At 45.4% G+C, this 15,917-nt stretch overlaps 1 protein-coding gene across 1 annotated transcript in view; it reads left to right on the top strand.

Annotated features, from left to right (window-relative positions):
- The first annotated feature begins 15,242 nt into the window (after window positions 1-15,242).
- LOC138919058 (ral guanine nucleotide dissociation stimulator-like) overlaps window positions 15,243-15,917 on the top strand; it is an 88,443-nt gene continuing 87,768 nt past the window's right edge. The window contains exon 1 of the mRNA XM_070243068.1: window positions 15,243-15,341. The gene's annotated coding sequence lies outside the window, so the exon portion shown is untranslated. The remainder of the gene's footprint in view (window positions 15,342-15,917) is intronic.

Raw genomic sequence — 15,917 nt, 5'->3', positions numbered from 1 at the left:
GAAGTGCCTTCTTGGTTTTCTCTTGTTCTCCCAGACAGAGACTCTGCCAGGGTTCTCAGAGATGCTCTGTTCCGGTTAACAACAAATAGCAGCTACCATGAGGCCTCACCAGTGAGCCCAGTGCCTTCCGTGGGATCTCATTTTTCAACCCTGTAAGGTAGGCGTGACCATCTCAGTTTTCAGATAAAGAAACTGAGGATCACAGAGGTGAAGTGACGTCTCTGTGGTCACACAGGTGTTGGCAGAGTCTGGATGTGAACCCAGTTCGGCCTAACTCTAAGACTTCTGCTCTTCCCGCTCTCCCGAATGAGATGTTCCAGTCATTGCGGGCCTGCCTCTTAGAGAAGCGCTCCTTCCTATCTTGACACACCTTAGGAGGCAGTTTACCATGGGAGTTCAGACCATGCGCTCTGGAGTCAACCTGCCTGGGTTCCAATCCTGTCCCTGACACCTAATAGGTGCGTAACCTAGAAGAAGTGAATTTCTCTGAGCCTCAGCTCCTCCAGCTGTGAAACAGTGTGGTAGCAATAGTTCCTCCTGCATAGAATTGTAGTTTTTAGAAAGGTGATCCCTTGGAAACACATAGAACAAGGTGTGGCAGATAAAATACATCCCCTCAATAAGCACAGCTCTTATCATCACTATATTGCAGACTCATCTCCAAATTCTGTTGCCCCTTTTCTTCATCTAGAGTTCCCGATCAGTACATCGGAATCCCGGTTTGCTGTATGCTAATTGTCCCTTGTATGCATTCCTGTGTAGCAGAAAGTACCGTAATTATATTGTGTAGGCTTTGCTGTTCTGAGTGATTTTTGCAAAATGGAGCTTTAGATACACAACACGAATTTTACTTGTTCGTACATTAAATGATGAACGGCTCAGGTGCTGCTCGCTCGTTCAGCTGTTACAGATTGTAAAGATTCAATGGTCTCATTGCTTTAGCATTTTTTGTAAAAGTACTAACAATAGTAATTCCATGCTTTTATCGCAGGATTCATCTTTCTGGCCCCGTGTGTAGTGATCAGTCCCAGTCGCTTGTGTTCATCGTGGGACCTGGAGATGCCACAGTGACCTCCCGGTGTCTGTCCACACCCACTCCTCTGTTGCTCACCTTCTGTGTCCGGCATCCAGTTTGGGCGTTGACTTGAAGCAGCTTTTTTAGGGAAGCCAATCATGAACGCAGCCCTGGGCTGGAACCCTGGGTTTGCCTGTGACTTGTGTGAGCTTGATTCAAATGCACAGTCTGAGCAAGGCCTTGGGTGTTATCTGTCCCTCTGCAGTCATTCCCATGTCATCTTTCCTTCTCCCTACTGCTGTCATGACCTGCTCTGCCGTTGTTTTCAAGGAATGGCAGCTTATGGCCCTCCACAACTTTAGTGGTACCACCTGTGGTTTCCTTTCCGTCATTCTTGGAAGTTTTTTCTCCGTTCCCTTTGAGATGCCCCTTGTAGTCCATACCTGTTGCCCTTTGACTTGAGATCAGTACATCTAAAGAATTCTCTTCCTCCTGCATGGAATGAAAAGGAAGGTTGGCAGGTTTTTCTCCATCACCTTTTTTGAGTCCGGAAGATGCCCATAGAAATGAGGCTTGAGGAGAGTATGAAGAGTCTTAAGGAAAGCAGTATTTGGGTGGTCTTTGGAATAACATCTCCCTAGGCCAAGATTTTTTATGAAGGTATTGACATGAGGGAAAATGGGCTTAAAGAAATAAGGAGCATCAACTGCTTTCCACGTAAAAGGCTATTTTACATGGGGTTCATGGCCTTGTTATGTTTTTTAATTCAAGCTCCTTATAGAGATCTGTTTTTTACCATCAATAAATATGAGGATCTTGCTTGATTGCCTTGTGTCTCTCATCCCTCGTGTTCTCTCATGGATTCATGGGCGGGGGCCTGAGGGACTGTCTTTTTGATAACTTCCTTTTTGAGAGTTTTCATGATTTATGTGTAGAAATGCCATTGAGTTTTGTGTGCCATCTTTGTATCCTGCTAGTTTGCTGAATTCATTTATTAGGTTGAGTAGATTTTCAGTGGTCTCTATAGAATTTTCTCTGTATAAGAGTATATCATCTGCAAACAGTGATAGTCTTACTTCTTCCTTTCCAATTTGGATGGCTTTTATTTCTTTTTCTTGCCTAAATGCTCTGGTCAGCACTTCCAGTACTATGTTGAATGAAAGTGATGAGATCACACATCTTTGCCTTATTCCTGATCTGACAGGAAAAGCTTTCAGTCTTTCAGCATTGAGTATTTTGTTCACTGCGGCTTTTTCCTATATGGCTTTTAATATGTGGAGGTCATTTTCTTCTATTTCTATGTGTAGAATGGTGTTATCATGAAAGGGTGTTGTATTTTGTCCAGTGCTTTTCTGCATCGATGGAGATGATAATGTTTTTTCTTCCCTTCCTTTTTGTGATTGGCCTGTTGCATTGATGGATTTTTGTATGTTGAACCATCCTTGCATTCCAGGAACAAATCTCTCTTGGTCACATCGTATACTCTTAATGTGCTGGTGAATTTTGTTGGGAAATAGTTTGTGGAGGATTTTGCAACTCTAGTCGTCAGGGGTAATGGTCTGCAAATTTATTTTCTTTAGTTGTCCCTGTCTGGTGTTACTATCAGGGTAATGCTGGCCTCAGAAAATGAGTGTGGAACTATTCTCTTTCTTTCACTTCTTTGACGAGTGTAAGGTTTGTTGTTAATGTTTCCTTATAAGTTTGGTGGAATTCATCAGTACGTTATCTACTCCTAAGTTTTCATTTGTTCGGAGAATTTTTTCAGATTTATTCAGATGTTAGTGACGTAAAACATATGTCAGTTTAAGGTGTGAAAGACGATGATTTGATACAGGTATGTGTTGAGAAATGATTGCCCCAATAAGGTGAGTTAGGACCTCTATTCCATCACATAATTAGCTTTTTTTTTCTAGTGATAACTTTTAAGATTTACTGTCTTATAAGCTTCCAATTATGTAATACAGTATTGTTAATTATGGTCACCATGCTGTACATTAGATCCCCAGAACTTACTCATTTTATAGCCGGAGGTTTGTACACTTTGACCCACATGTCCCCATTTCCCCCACCCTGCAGACCCTAGCAAACACTATTCTCCTGTCTATTTCACTGAGTTCAGTTTTTTTAGATTCCATTTAAGTGAGAACATGTAGTATTTTTCTTTGTCTGTCTGACTTATTTCACTTAGCATAATGCCCTCAAGGTCCATCCATGTTGTTACAAAAGGCCAGATTTCATTCTTTTCTATGGCTGAATAATATTGCATTCTATATTATATTTGTAGTTACATATCTATATATCACATTTTCTTTACATATTTATCCATTGGTGTGCACTTGGATCGTTTCCATGTCCTGGCTCTGTGAATAATGCTGAAATGAAGATGGGGATGCAGATATTTCCTCAACTTATTGATTTCAGTTCCTTTGGATATACACCCATGAATGGAACTGTTTGATCCTAGAGTAGTTCTGTTTTTATTTCTTTGAGAAGATTCCCCACTACTTTCCACTGTGGCTATACCCATTTACCTTCATGCCATCAGTGCACAGGGTTCCTTTTTCTATGCAGCGTCACCAGTGCTTTCTGTCTGTCGTCTTCTGGATAACCAATTTGGTAGGTGTGAGGTGATAGCTCATTACAGTTTTGATTGCATTTCCCCAATGGTTAGTGATTATGAGCATCTTTTCATGTACCTGTTGGCCATTTTTATGTCTTCTTTGGAAAAGTATTCAAGTCCTTTGACCATTTGTAAATCATACTTTTGGTTTCTTTGCTCTTGACGTGTAAGAATTCCGTATATATTGTGGATATTAACCCCCTTTTTTTGGCTGATTGTTTCTTTTGCTGTGAGGAAACTTTATGGATTGATGTAATCGCACTTGCTAAGTTCTGCTTTTGTTGCTTGAACTTTCGGTGTTCCATCCAAATAATCATGGCCAAGACCAATTTCAAGGGGCTTTTCCCCTATGTTTTCTTGTAGTAGTGGTACCGTTATGGGTTTTACATTTAGGTCTTTAATTCCTTTAGAGATAATTTTTTAGAGTGGTGTGAAATTGGGGTCCAATTTCATTCTGCATGTGCTTACCCAGTTTTCCCTACACCAATTATTGTGGAGACTTTCCTTTCTGCCTTGAATCTTCTTACCTCAGATGTGAACTGTTTGCTGAGTGTATGTGTGTGGTTTTACTTCTGGGCTCCTGATTCTGTTGTGTGGGTCTATGTGTTTATTTTTAAACCTGTACCTTACCATTTTTATTACCATATCCTTGTAATAAAGTTTGAAATCAGGAATTGTGATGTCTCCAGCTTTGATTTTCTTTCTTGGCATTGCTTTGGTTATTTGAGGTCTTTTGTGGGTCCATAAGAATGTTAGGATTGTTTTTCCTGTTTCTGTTAAAAATACCCTGGGAATTTTAATGGGAATTGCGTTGAATCTTGAGATGGCATTGGATAGCATTGGGTGGTAGTTTTAACACCATTAATTCCTTCTGATCCGTGAATGTAGGATGTCTGTCCATTTCTTTGTGTCTTCTTCAATTTGTTTCATCACTGTCTTATAGCTGGCAGTGTATAGATGGTTCACCTTCTTGGTTAAATTTATTCTTAAGCATTTCATTGTTTGTGATGCTTTTGTAGACAGGATTGTTTCATTCATATCTTTTTTAGATGGCTCATTGCTAGCGTGCAGAAACGCCACTGATTTGTGTATTTGTATCCTGAAGCTTCACTAAATTCATTTATTCTAACAGTTTAGGGGAAAGTCTTTAGGACTTTCTCTAAATAAGATCATACCGTCTGCAAACAGAGGTACTTATATTTCTTTCTTTGAGGTTCGGATGCGTTTTATTCCTTTCTCTTGCCAAATTTCTCTGATTAAGCCTTCCTAAGTCTTGTTGAGAGTGGGCACCCTTGGCTTGCTCTCGATCTTTTGCAAGAAAGCTTTCAGCCTTTCACCGTTCAGTATGCTCTTACGTGTGTGTTTGTCGTGTACACCTTCTATTAAGTTTGTGTATGTTCCTCCAATAATCAATGTATTGATAGTTTTTATCTTGAAGGGGTGCTGGATCTTGTCAAATGCTTTTTCTACATCTGCTGAGTTAATTTTCTGATTTTCGCCTTCATTCGATTAGTGTGGCATGTCACATTTATTGATTTGCAAATGTTGGACTTGATCATGTTGTATGATCCTTTTTTGAGTTCTGATAGTTTTATTATAATCTGCCTTGGAGAAGATGATTTGAGTCTGAAATGTTGGGGTGACGTATTAGCTTCCTGAACGTGGATGTCTAAATCTCTCTCCAGATTTGGGAACTTGTCAGCGATTATTTTTGTTAATCAACTTTGTTTTCCGTTCTCCCTCTCTTTTCCTCTGGTGATCCAATAATGCACAGCTGTTTTGGTTATGGGATCCCATAATTTACATCGGCTTTCCTCACCCCTATTCATGCTTTTTCTTCTTGCTCCTTTGACTGGATGATTTCAAACGTCATGTTTTCTTCTTCACTACTTATTGCTTCTACCTTGTTGAATCTGATTTTGAAGCTCTTTATGGAATTTTTCAGTGCAGTCTTTGTGTCTTTAACTCTAGTATTGCTGTTTGTTTTGCCTTAATGATTTCTATTTCTGTGTTGATCATCTCATTTGTTCTTGCACGATTTTCCTAACTTCCGTTAGTAGGGATCTGAATTCAATAGCTGACTGAATTTTGCAAGAGCAGTGTTCTGAAGCGTTGGTCAGATAGTTCTTATATCCCCATTTCTTCTTCAGACATTGGAGTTTTATAATTCTCTTTGGTGGTGTTATGGGTCTTTGATTATTCACAATCTTTGTGGCGTTGCTGTGAGGTCAGAAAATTTGAGGAAGTGGGCACCTCTCCCAGGCTTTACTGACGGGCTTGGGCACAGTGAGCCCATCTCGGGGTTCCATGTGGGCCATCTGGTGGGGTCCCGGGGCAGGCTTGCTGCTGGAGTCCTTGGGCAGCCCGGTGCTGGGGTGAGTGGAAAGCTTGGTGCATGTCATCCAGTCTGGTCCTGGGCACAGCTGGGACCTGAGTTGGTGAGTACCAGCCCTGGAGCATGGGTTTGCACGTGGTGATTGAGAACCGGGGGCGGCAGGAGTCATCTGGGGCCATGGGCGTTGGTTGGTGCTGAGGTGAGCTGGGAGTCTTTGTTCACGGGAGTCTGGCAGAGCCAGGTGTCATGAGAGACAGCATGTGCTGGAGTGGGTCAGAAGTCTGGGATCCTGGGAGCCAGCTGGGAGCCAGGAGCTATGGGATGAGCCAGGGGTCGCAGGAGCCAGCAGGTGCTGTTTTAAGGTGGAAGCCTGGGTTCCTGGGAAGCTGTTGGTGCCTGGTGCCGTGGGAGCTGTCGGGGGCCACCTGAGTCAGCAAGCACATGTGTTAGTTGGGGACCTGGTTTTGGAGGGGCCTGCCAGGAGCCTGTTTCCCTGGGAGCTGCCTGGGGCTGCTGGACCTGTAAGGTGCCCTGGTGAGACATGGGCCTGAGTTCCCAGGAGCCCATCGGGAGCCTGGTGCCCTGGGATCTGCCTGGGGTCGCTGGAGTCAGTAAATGCTGAAGTGAGCTGGGGTGCTGGTTTGTCAGAACCCACTGGGAGCCCTGCCATGGAAGCTGCCTGAGGCCACGGGAGAAGGCAGGCACTGCATCAGCCACAGTGTGGATCCTGCACTACCCACCAGGAGCCTGGTCCCAGGGACAAAACTTGGGGTCACGGGAGCCACCTCGGGCTGCTGAAGATGGCAGGCACTAGGCTGAGATGGGGGCCTGGGTTTCTGGAGCCTGCTGAGTCCCTGGTGCCAAGGACTCTGCTTGAGGCCACTAGAGCTGGCGTGAGCCAGGGTGAGCCAGGGGCCTGCGTCTGCAGGAGCATGCAGGGCGCCAGCAGGTGCATAGGAGTCAGCCTGCTGCTGGGCAGGCCGGCTCTGCGTCTGCGATGAAGTCGGGCCCTCACTCCCTCTCCTCCTTGTGGGAGATTTGTGATCACTGACTCAGCCTCCTTCTCTGTCACTGGTCTCTTCAGTTGTCTGTTTCCTCATGGGTGAGACTGGGTAGGTTGCTTCTAGGAACTTACTCAGTCTGCTGGGTCACCCATTGTGTTAGTGAGCCAGAGCTCAGAAGCATCTCTATGATCTTTTTATTTCTGATGCATCAGTTGTAAGACCTGCTCTTTCAATTCTCATTTACTTTACTTGCTTCTTCTGTCTTTACTGAGGCATTCTATCTTCTAAGCATTGGTCCATTTTCTTTTTTCAAAACATTAGCTCATCCTTTTAATCTTTTGCCTTCCTCCTCTATTTCCTTTTTTCTGTTCTCACCTTTGTGACATCCATCTCTCTGCTAACTTTGGGTTCAGTTTTCCCTTTTTCTAGTGCTGTGTGTTGTCAGTTAGGTTGTTAATTTGAGATCATTCTTTAAGATGTTACAAGTTAATCACTGTAAACTTCCCTCTTAGTATTATTTTTGCTGCATCCCGTAGTTTTGTTGTGTTTTTAATTCTTTTTGTTTGTCTTGAGCTATATTTAAATTTCCCTCTTGATTTCCTCCTTGACCTAATGTCTGTGTAAGAGGCTGCTGTTTAATTTCCGTCTCTCAGGAATGATGCAGGTTTCCTTGCGATGTTGATTTCTAGTTTCATGCCATTGTGTTCAGGACAGATACTTGGTATAATTTCAGTCGTCTTAATTTTGTTAAGATTTGTTTTGTGACCTCAAACATGAACTCTTCTGGAAAATATTCTGTGTGCTCTTGAGAAGAATGTGTATTCTGCTGCTCTTCAATACAATGTTCTTAGTATTTAATGTCATTTATTTCTGCCGTTTCCTTAGTTTCTGTCTGGATGTTCTATCCATTGTTGAAAGTGGGGTCTTGAATTCTCCGACTTTCAACTTGTATAATGTAGTCTTCAGAATACATAAATATCTCTTAGAAGTCAGTAATAAAAGAGAAATAAAACAATTAAAATAGGCAAACGGTTGGAATAGACATTTCTCCAGAAGATATCCAGATGGCCCATAAGCACAAGAGAGATGCTCGATGTCATTCATGATTAGGGAAACGGAAATTCAAACCACAATGTGCTACTGTTTCGAACTCAGTATGTAGGCTGTATTCAACATAAAGGAAAATCACAAGTGTTGGTAAAGATGAGGAGCAAGGGGAGCCCTCATACATCACTGGTGAGAATGTAAAATGATGCAGCCACTGTAGAGAATAGCCTTGCATTTCTTAAGATCTTCGAGCAATCAGTACCATTGAGCTGGATAGTCCGTTGTGAGGCAGCTCCAAAAGAACATGGAAAACATATGGTCACTCACAGGAAAACCTGTCCATGGACATTCGAAGCAGCAGTATTCGCAGTAGTCCAAAAGTGAAAGAAACCCAACTTTCTACCAAATTATGAACACATAAAGCAAATGTGGCATATTGATACTATGGGATATAACACAGCCCTAAAAAGGAAGAAAGCACTGCGACGTGCTCGGCCCTGGATGATCCTTAAAAAAAGTGTCTAATTGCAGTGGTACACAAAGCCACAGTTTCTTTGATTCCATTTGAATGAAATGTCCAGAATACCAAATCCGCAGGGAGAGGAAACAGATGAGGTGCTTCCATGGCCTTGGGTTAGGGCAAAGCACAGAGGGAGTGAGTGTGGTTTCTTTTCAAGGTATTAAAAATGTTCTGGAATTAGATAGTAGTGATAGCCACACAACATTCTCATTGTCCTAAACCTCACTGACTTGTGTACTTTCAAATACTGAAAATGGTGTATTTTATGCTGAGCAGATTTTCTTCAGTGAAAATTTGAAATTAGGGTAATTCATGCAGCTATTAGGGGTAAGGCACGGTGTAGCCCTGAGAGTAAACATCTGATTAGGGTCTAGAGGCAAGTACGAAAATCACACAAGCAACAGTCTGAGATCCAGTCCATAGTCATGGTCTCCACCTTGAAAAGACCAGCCGAGAAAATAGCTCAGTGGTCTTGGGGGCCCTGGGAATCTGTTCAGAGATCTCGGTTATACTCGACAATATTCTCACCTCTTGGACCCTCTGGTGTAGGTAGGTTTGAACTTGTCAGTTGTTGATGTACATGCAGGTGGTAGACCATGGGAGGGCCCCGACCCCTCCTTCCTTGGCCAGTAGAGATAGTCTGAGGCCAGGTGGTTTCCTAAAACCATTTGGCAGAGACTTAGACGACTGTCCTACAAGGAGTAGAATAGAGTCTCATGGAGCTGCTGTCCGTGTTGGGTTGTTTGTCCACACTTCTGGGTGGCCTCAATTACCTGCTTTTCTGTGGCTAGGGCCACTCCTCTATGCCAGTCCAGTCATCCTAGTAGAACAGACATATCTCTTTGGGTCGGTGGTAGCCTGTCAGGGCAGGAAACTCAGGGACTTGTGGCCTGTGGGGTGCACCTCTAGGGGCAGGTCGGTGGAGACAATGATGTACTGCAGAACATCGCCTGGGGAAAGCTGGTCAGAGGATGTGGGGGAGAGCGGGGTACCAGGGAGCGCCTTGTGACGTGCGCCCACAGGAAGACCCGAAAGTGGACGTTCCCACTTTAAAATATTCACAGGGCTCTTGGTAGTCAAACCAGTGATTGGTGCCCATCCACTGGCTCCCTGTGCTCTATGATTCCAGGTGATACAATCAAAGCGTGTGTGGGCCAAGAGCTGCTTGTGCCCGGGCACAGAATCACCAAGGTGGCCTCAAAGGCTCCCCCAAAATGACTCCTCAAAAAACAGCTGGGGCAGAAAATGTGTGGAGTATTTTGAAGGGAAGCTTGGGGCAAAGATGCTGTTCGATGGAGCTGGCTAAAATTGAGTTTCTCATCAGGGCAGGCACTTCAGCTGGGGTACCGGTGATTGGAGGCCATGTGACAGGCCCACCAGTTTCTGAGTCCCGATGCTGGGCAGCCCGCTCAGCCCACTGGACTGATGAAGTGGTGCTTACGAAGCCTCTTGCTGGCCTTGTGGAAAGCAGGGCAGTGTGGTGGGAGAAGTCGTGACAGTGTCAGAGGGAGTCATGGCGGGGATTGCGGTGTGGAAGGGGGAGAACTGGAGGCAGGGGCAATGGATGTGTGACCAACAATGGTCAGGAAGGGAAACCCGGGTGTACCTGGGGCCAGCAGGGGGCCAGCAGAGTCATGTGTCAAAACCAGACGGCGGGCCCCAAGAGGAGCCTCTTACCCACCTCACCAAACTGAGTCTTGACTTCATTAGATTTTCGACTCTCCCGGAAACAGAATCTTAAACCAGTGGATTAGGAATCCCCCAATCAGCACTAGGTAGGTATTCCACGTCATAGACTGCTGCTGTCCCCTGAGGAAAGTAACCTTGCAATAACCGAGCGATCTTCCCGCCTGCTGTGACTTCTTTTTCTTCTCCCTTCTGCCTTTCAAAGTCTTTCATTCTGTACAGCTCCTTGGAGCTGCTTTCTATCTGCTAGATTGGATGCCTCCGGATGCAGGAATTTGTGAATAAAGCAATGAAGTTCTTTAGACTTACACAGTTGTATTTTCTTTCTTAACAGCTTGGTGGCAGCAGCGGGATTCGAAGGAGACTTCTCATGGCTTCGGGGATGAGAAACACATGCATTGGTACCCATGAAGCCTTTGGATTCTCCGTCTTTTTTGCTGTCTCTGAGGGCTGTGGGTAAGTGTCTCGTGCATCTCAGCTCCACTCTCCCTGCATTGAGCTCCTGAGCTAAGTGACTTTCCAGGCGCAGGTTAACGGGCCAGTGTAGTCTGACAGGATGCTCTAGCAGAGCATCTGTCTCAGCCCTGGGTTCGTCCACAGTGCCAGTCAAAGTGGTAGCAGGCAGCTGGAGCTGGCAGATGGTTCCCTGGGACGCTGAGTCTCTAGCCCTTGGTTAGTCCACAGTCCCAAATTTGGTGGGGTCCGCTGGTTCTGCCTGCAGTGCCGACTGTTAGGGTCTGCTGGTTCCGTGCGTAGTTCTGGCCAGGGGAGAGGGTGGCACAGACGTGTGCTACATCCACACCCAGTCCTTGAAAACTTCCCACATGCATTTGACACGCCTTTTTCTCTCCCTTGACTGGATGCAGATGTCGATGAGTTCTGAGGAAATGCTGAAGGCACAGTGTGGAGGAATTCTGGGACCCTGCGTGACTACTTGGAAGAGTGCTGTCCCCTCCACCTGAACAACCACCCGGCACTACCAGAAATGAGAGGCGTCCTGTGATCGTGGATTGGAAGCCTCCTTGTTGTTAAGATGTCAGCTTCCTCCAAAGAGATGAACGAATTAAATGCAGTCCTTATCAAAATCCCAAGGACATTTTGTGCTGAAAGACACCCATCCTAAAATTCATATGGAATCTCAAGTATGCCCAGATGTCTAAAATAGTCTTCAAAGGAAGTACTAAGTTGGAGGACTCTCTTTTTACTGATGTAAAACTTGCTGCAAACCTACAGTATCAAAACAGCATTGTAACGGCATAAAGACAGACACATAGAGCATCGGAACAGAATAGAGAGCCCAGAAATAAGGTGGCCAAGGTTGTTCAACGTGGAAAAGACAGTCTTTTCAACCAGTGGTTCCTGAAAAAGTGGATATTTTCATGCAAAATCTAAACTTGGATTCTGACCTCACACCAGATATAAAACTTAATTCTCAATGGATCAAGACCCAAATGTAAGAACTGAAACACTTTGAGGAAAACATGGGACAAAACGTTTCACAATAGGACTTGGCGATGATTTCATGGATATGACACTCAAGGCATGGGCAATAAAAAACAGAGTACAGACGCCAAAATTCGTGAATATTAAAACCTTTTCTGCCTCTGAAGACAACCTCAACAGAGTAAAAACACAACCCATGCAGCATGGGAGCCCATATTTGCAAATGATCTATCTGACAAGGGCTGAATATCCAGAATAGACATAGAACTTCTCAACTCAACAACAAAAAAACAAACAACCCAAATCAAAAATGAGCAAAGTACTTGAATAGACTTTTCCTCCAAGAAGATACGCAAATGGTCAACAAGGATCTAAAAAGATGCTTAATGTGACTAATCACTGGGGAAATGTAAGTCAAAATCTCAATGAGACATCACCTCACATCCATGTGACGGCACCCCCAAAAATCAGACAGTGAAGAAAGGCATGCTGGCAAAGATGTGGAGTTATTGGACCCACGTACACTGTGGCTGGAATGTAAAATGGTATAGCTGCTGTGGAAATCAGCATGGCATTTCATTAAAACAATTAAAAATAGAATCACTAAATGACCCAACAATTCTACTACAGGATATATACACCTCAGAGCTGAAAAGTTGGTCTCAAAGACATATTTGAACACCCATATTCACGGCATCATTGTTCATGATCGCTGAAACGTGGAACAACCCAAGGATCCATCCAGGGATGAATGGAGAAGCAACATGGGCATGTATATATATACAATTGCATGTTATTCATCCTTAAAAACTAAGGATATTCTGAGATATGAGACAACATGGATGAACCTTTAGGAAATTATGCTAAATGAAATCAACCAGTCCCAAAAATACTGGCCTTGTGTGACTCCACTTATATGGCATTCCTGAAATGGTCAGATTCAGAGAGACGGACAGCAGATGCTGTTGGCCAGGGGTGGGAGCAGGGGAAGGGGAGTGACCGATGAGTGGGGACAGAGCTTCAGTTCTGTGGGGTGACAAGAGTTCTCAAGATGGACTGTGGTGATGGCTGCACCACCGTACGACTGTGGCCAACACACTGAAGATGCGCGTAAGGAAGTCAATGTGCTTGATGGCGTGCACACAGAAAAATGGGCCAGACGGTAAGTTTCACATTATGTGCGTTTTAAGCCAATAAAAATAGATTTTCTGTTAAAAGTGCAAATACAAAGAAATGAGCAGAGGATGATTTAGTGTTTCCATTCGTGCCCTTCCATTCTGACCCTGGTGTTTGTCTCAGCCCTTGTACCTGAGGCAACTTTGATCAGACAAATGTTTTCATTCTGGGCCTAAGAGAACCTTGAAATCAGAATTATACAGAACTCTGCAAAATTTTTGTGACCATGTATTTTTCAGAGAAAACATAGTAAGACATTTTTAATATTAAATTTAAGTTTGTTTTATATCAGTTTCAGGTCTACATCAGAATGATTCAATATGTGTGTATATTGTGAAATGATCACTATAAGAAGTCTGGTTGACGTCTATCATCAAGAGTTACAAATGTGTTTCTTGTGATGAGAACTTCTAAGATTTACGCTATTAGTGACTTTCAAAATGCAATATAGTAGTATTAATTCCTTGACTGCTATAAAATAAGCACCATAAAACAATTCCAGTGTATCCATTTTGTTATTAATTCACTGAATCTATTTTTTCTCAGAATCAATTAATTGTTATGCAAATGACTGAATTTCTTTTAATCTACCTCATAATGTACTGACTACAGGTTCTGACATTTTAAGTTTTGTTTAGGTGTTATTCTTTCTAGCAAGTAAACTTTCCTGAATCTTATCAGTCATATCAAAATATATTCGGATGTATTTCTTCTTCCATCGATATTTAGTCACTGATAAAGTTCACCGTGTGCCATTTTAACCATTATCAGTTTTGTGTGCTGAGGGTGATTTTACCCAGTAATAGACACCGTGTAGGTTCGAAGTCTCCTTGGAGGATAAGCAGTGGGGGGAGGTCAAAGCATGGAACTTGTTTCATTTGCAGAGGGTCCATTTTGACTTTGCTCTTACAAAACGTGTTCTTTGTCCATTTGGGAATCTGAGGCCCAGAAAGTTGGAGGGACTGACCCAGACCTCAGGAGGGGGTCAGAATCCAGAGAATCCGGCAGGGCTCTGGCTTCCTCGGCCAAGGCTCAACCCCTTCCCTTCGGGTTTTCTTTGGAAACAGGGACCTCATGGTCCTAGGGGAGCCCTGCCCACCCCGTCCATGGGGGGGCCATCTTCCTGTTCGCATCCAATCATGCACAGGCACACTCACACCGATTTCTCCTGTGTGGACCATGCAGGGACCCCAGGAAAGAGCAGACACCAGGGAAGTGACAAGAGGCCGAGGAGAAGGCAGTTGGAGGCAGCTCTGCCATGAACAGTAGCATCCGTCCTCCTGGCTACATGACCAGAAGGCCCGAGACGGACCGAAGAATCCCTGAGGTTTCTAGGTGTGTACCTGTTCCAAGGGCATCCCTGACCCAGCCTGGAGGGCACAGGACTGGGGAGCTGGAGTCCACTTCTGTGGGCACCTGCTACTCTGAGGAGCCGTTCTCCTCTTGTGTAGACATTGGGTAGAGGAGAGAAGACCTTGGTGTCCTCCTGTGTAAAGTGGAGTGCGTCCAGCGGGTGACTCCCTGGGTTCCGTATGATGCTCACGAAGCGTCTATGGCCCTTGGTTCTCCATCGATGACGCCCTGTGCTCTGAGCACCTGAGAAAATGCTTTCCCACCTGCAGGAGATCCTTTAGAACTGAGAGAGGTTTGGGGGTTCGGGTGGATGAGAACTTGGGATAAGGAAGAACATGCCAGAGCACTGTGAACTAAGGCCAGAGTCCAGGGACAAGACCAGTCCTTGTTGGACCCCCGAGGTCCTCAATTGGCTGGAGAGGAGAATCATTGCCTTGGTTGAGGTCAGGATGCCTCCTGAGAAAAAAGGACACCCAAGTGGAGGGACAGAAAGATGAGGGAGAGGGAGGCTCCTGAGGTTCCTCCCACGGCCTGGAAGCCTGCAGGTCCTGCTCCTTTACCCCTGGGACAGTGGGGAGCCTCTGCCTTGAGGACACCCAAAGAGACTTCCTGTGTGGTGGCTTCTGCCAGGGCTGCAGTGCTGGTGCTGGCCACCAGGGGGCAGGCAGCCTCCAGCGTCAGTGGTGCCCAATGAGGTTGGGTTTTCACTGTTGTCACTTCTATTGGGATGTAATTGCCACACAGCACTGCCTAAGTTAACACTGCTGTGTGGTACATTTCAAAATTGCTAAGAACCAAGAAGCTAAACTTCTCATCACAAGCAAACACTTACTTTTCTGTTTTCGGTGACGGATGTTAAGTGAACTGGTGGTGTCATTGCGCAGGCTGTGTGCATCCAGTCCCTGTGCTGACTTCTTAAACTTACACGGCGCCCACTCAGCCTGCCTCAGCTGCTGGAGCAGTGAATAGCTGTGCAGAGGCCTTTCCGGCTGTGCCCCGCCTCAGAGAGAACTCACTCCTCCTGGTACTAGCGCTCCTCTCCACAGTCTGACTTGGTGAAGAGCAGGAGGAGGGGACACGAGTTTCACAATTCTTCACTCAGCGACTGTGCACCGAGCACTCACCCTGTGCCAGGTGCTCAGGTGGGTGTAAGTGCAGGGCTGACAGTGACTGAGTGGTCCCTGCCGGTCAGGAGCTCACACTCTGGAGGGGACAAGGACAAAAGCATGAAAGCAAAGACATGAGAGGGGAAAGAGCCAGCGCTGAGGGGACATTCAGGGGCCTGTGTGGGAGGGCTGGGGGTCACCGGGTAGGGGTCTGAAAGGCCTCACTGGGGTGACATTTCCTGGGACCAGAATGACAAGAGGGAGCCAGCCCTGCACAAGTCTGGGAGCGGCGTGTCAGGGAGAAGGCACCCCTGCTGTAGACGCTCATGGGCAGAAGGGGGTTTGGCCAGAGGATGTGAGAAAGATGGCCAGTGTGGCTGGAGGGAGCCTGGGGGGAGAGAGGAGGCGGCGGAGGGCAGGGCCAGATCCTGGGGCCTGAAATCACGGTTCCAGTGCCTTGCATCTGTAAACGGCAAATGCCTCATATCTCACAATTTTTGTGGTTGAGGAATCAGACATAGATTAGCTTGGTTCTTCTGCTCAAGATGCCTCAAGGCCGCGGCAGCGGCCTCAAGTGATGCTCGACTGGCAGAGAATTTCCTCTCAGGTTCA

Source organism: Equus caballus, chromosome 19 (assembly GCF_041296265.1).
Source record: "Equus caballus isolate H_3958 breed thoroughbred chromosome 19, TB-T2T, whole genome shotgun sequence".
Classification (NCBI taxonomy): Eukaryota; Metazoa; Chordata; class Mammalia; order Perissodactyla; family Equidae; genus Equus; species Equus caballus.
Note: the sequence above shows the minus strand (reverse complement) of the source record. Positions and strands in the feature narration are given on the sequence as shown.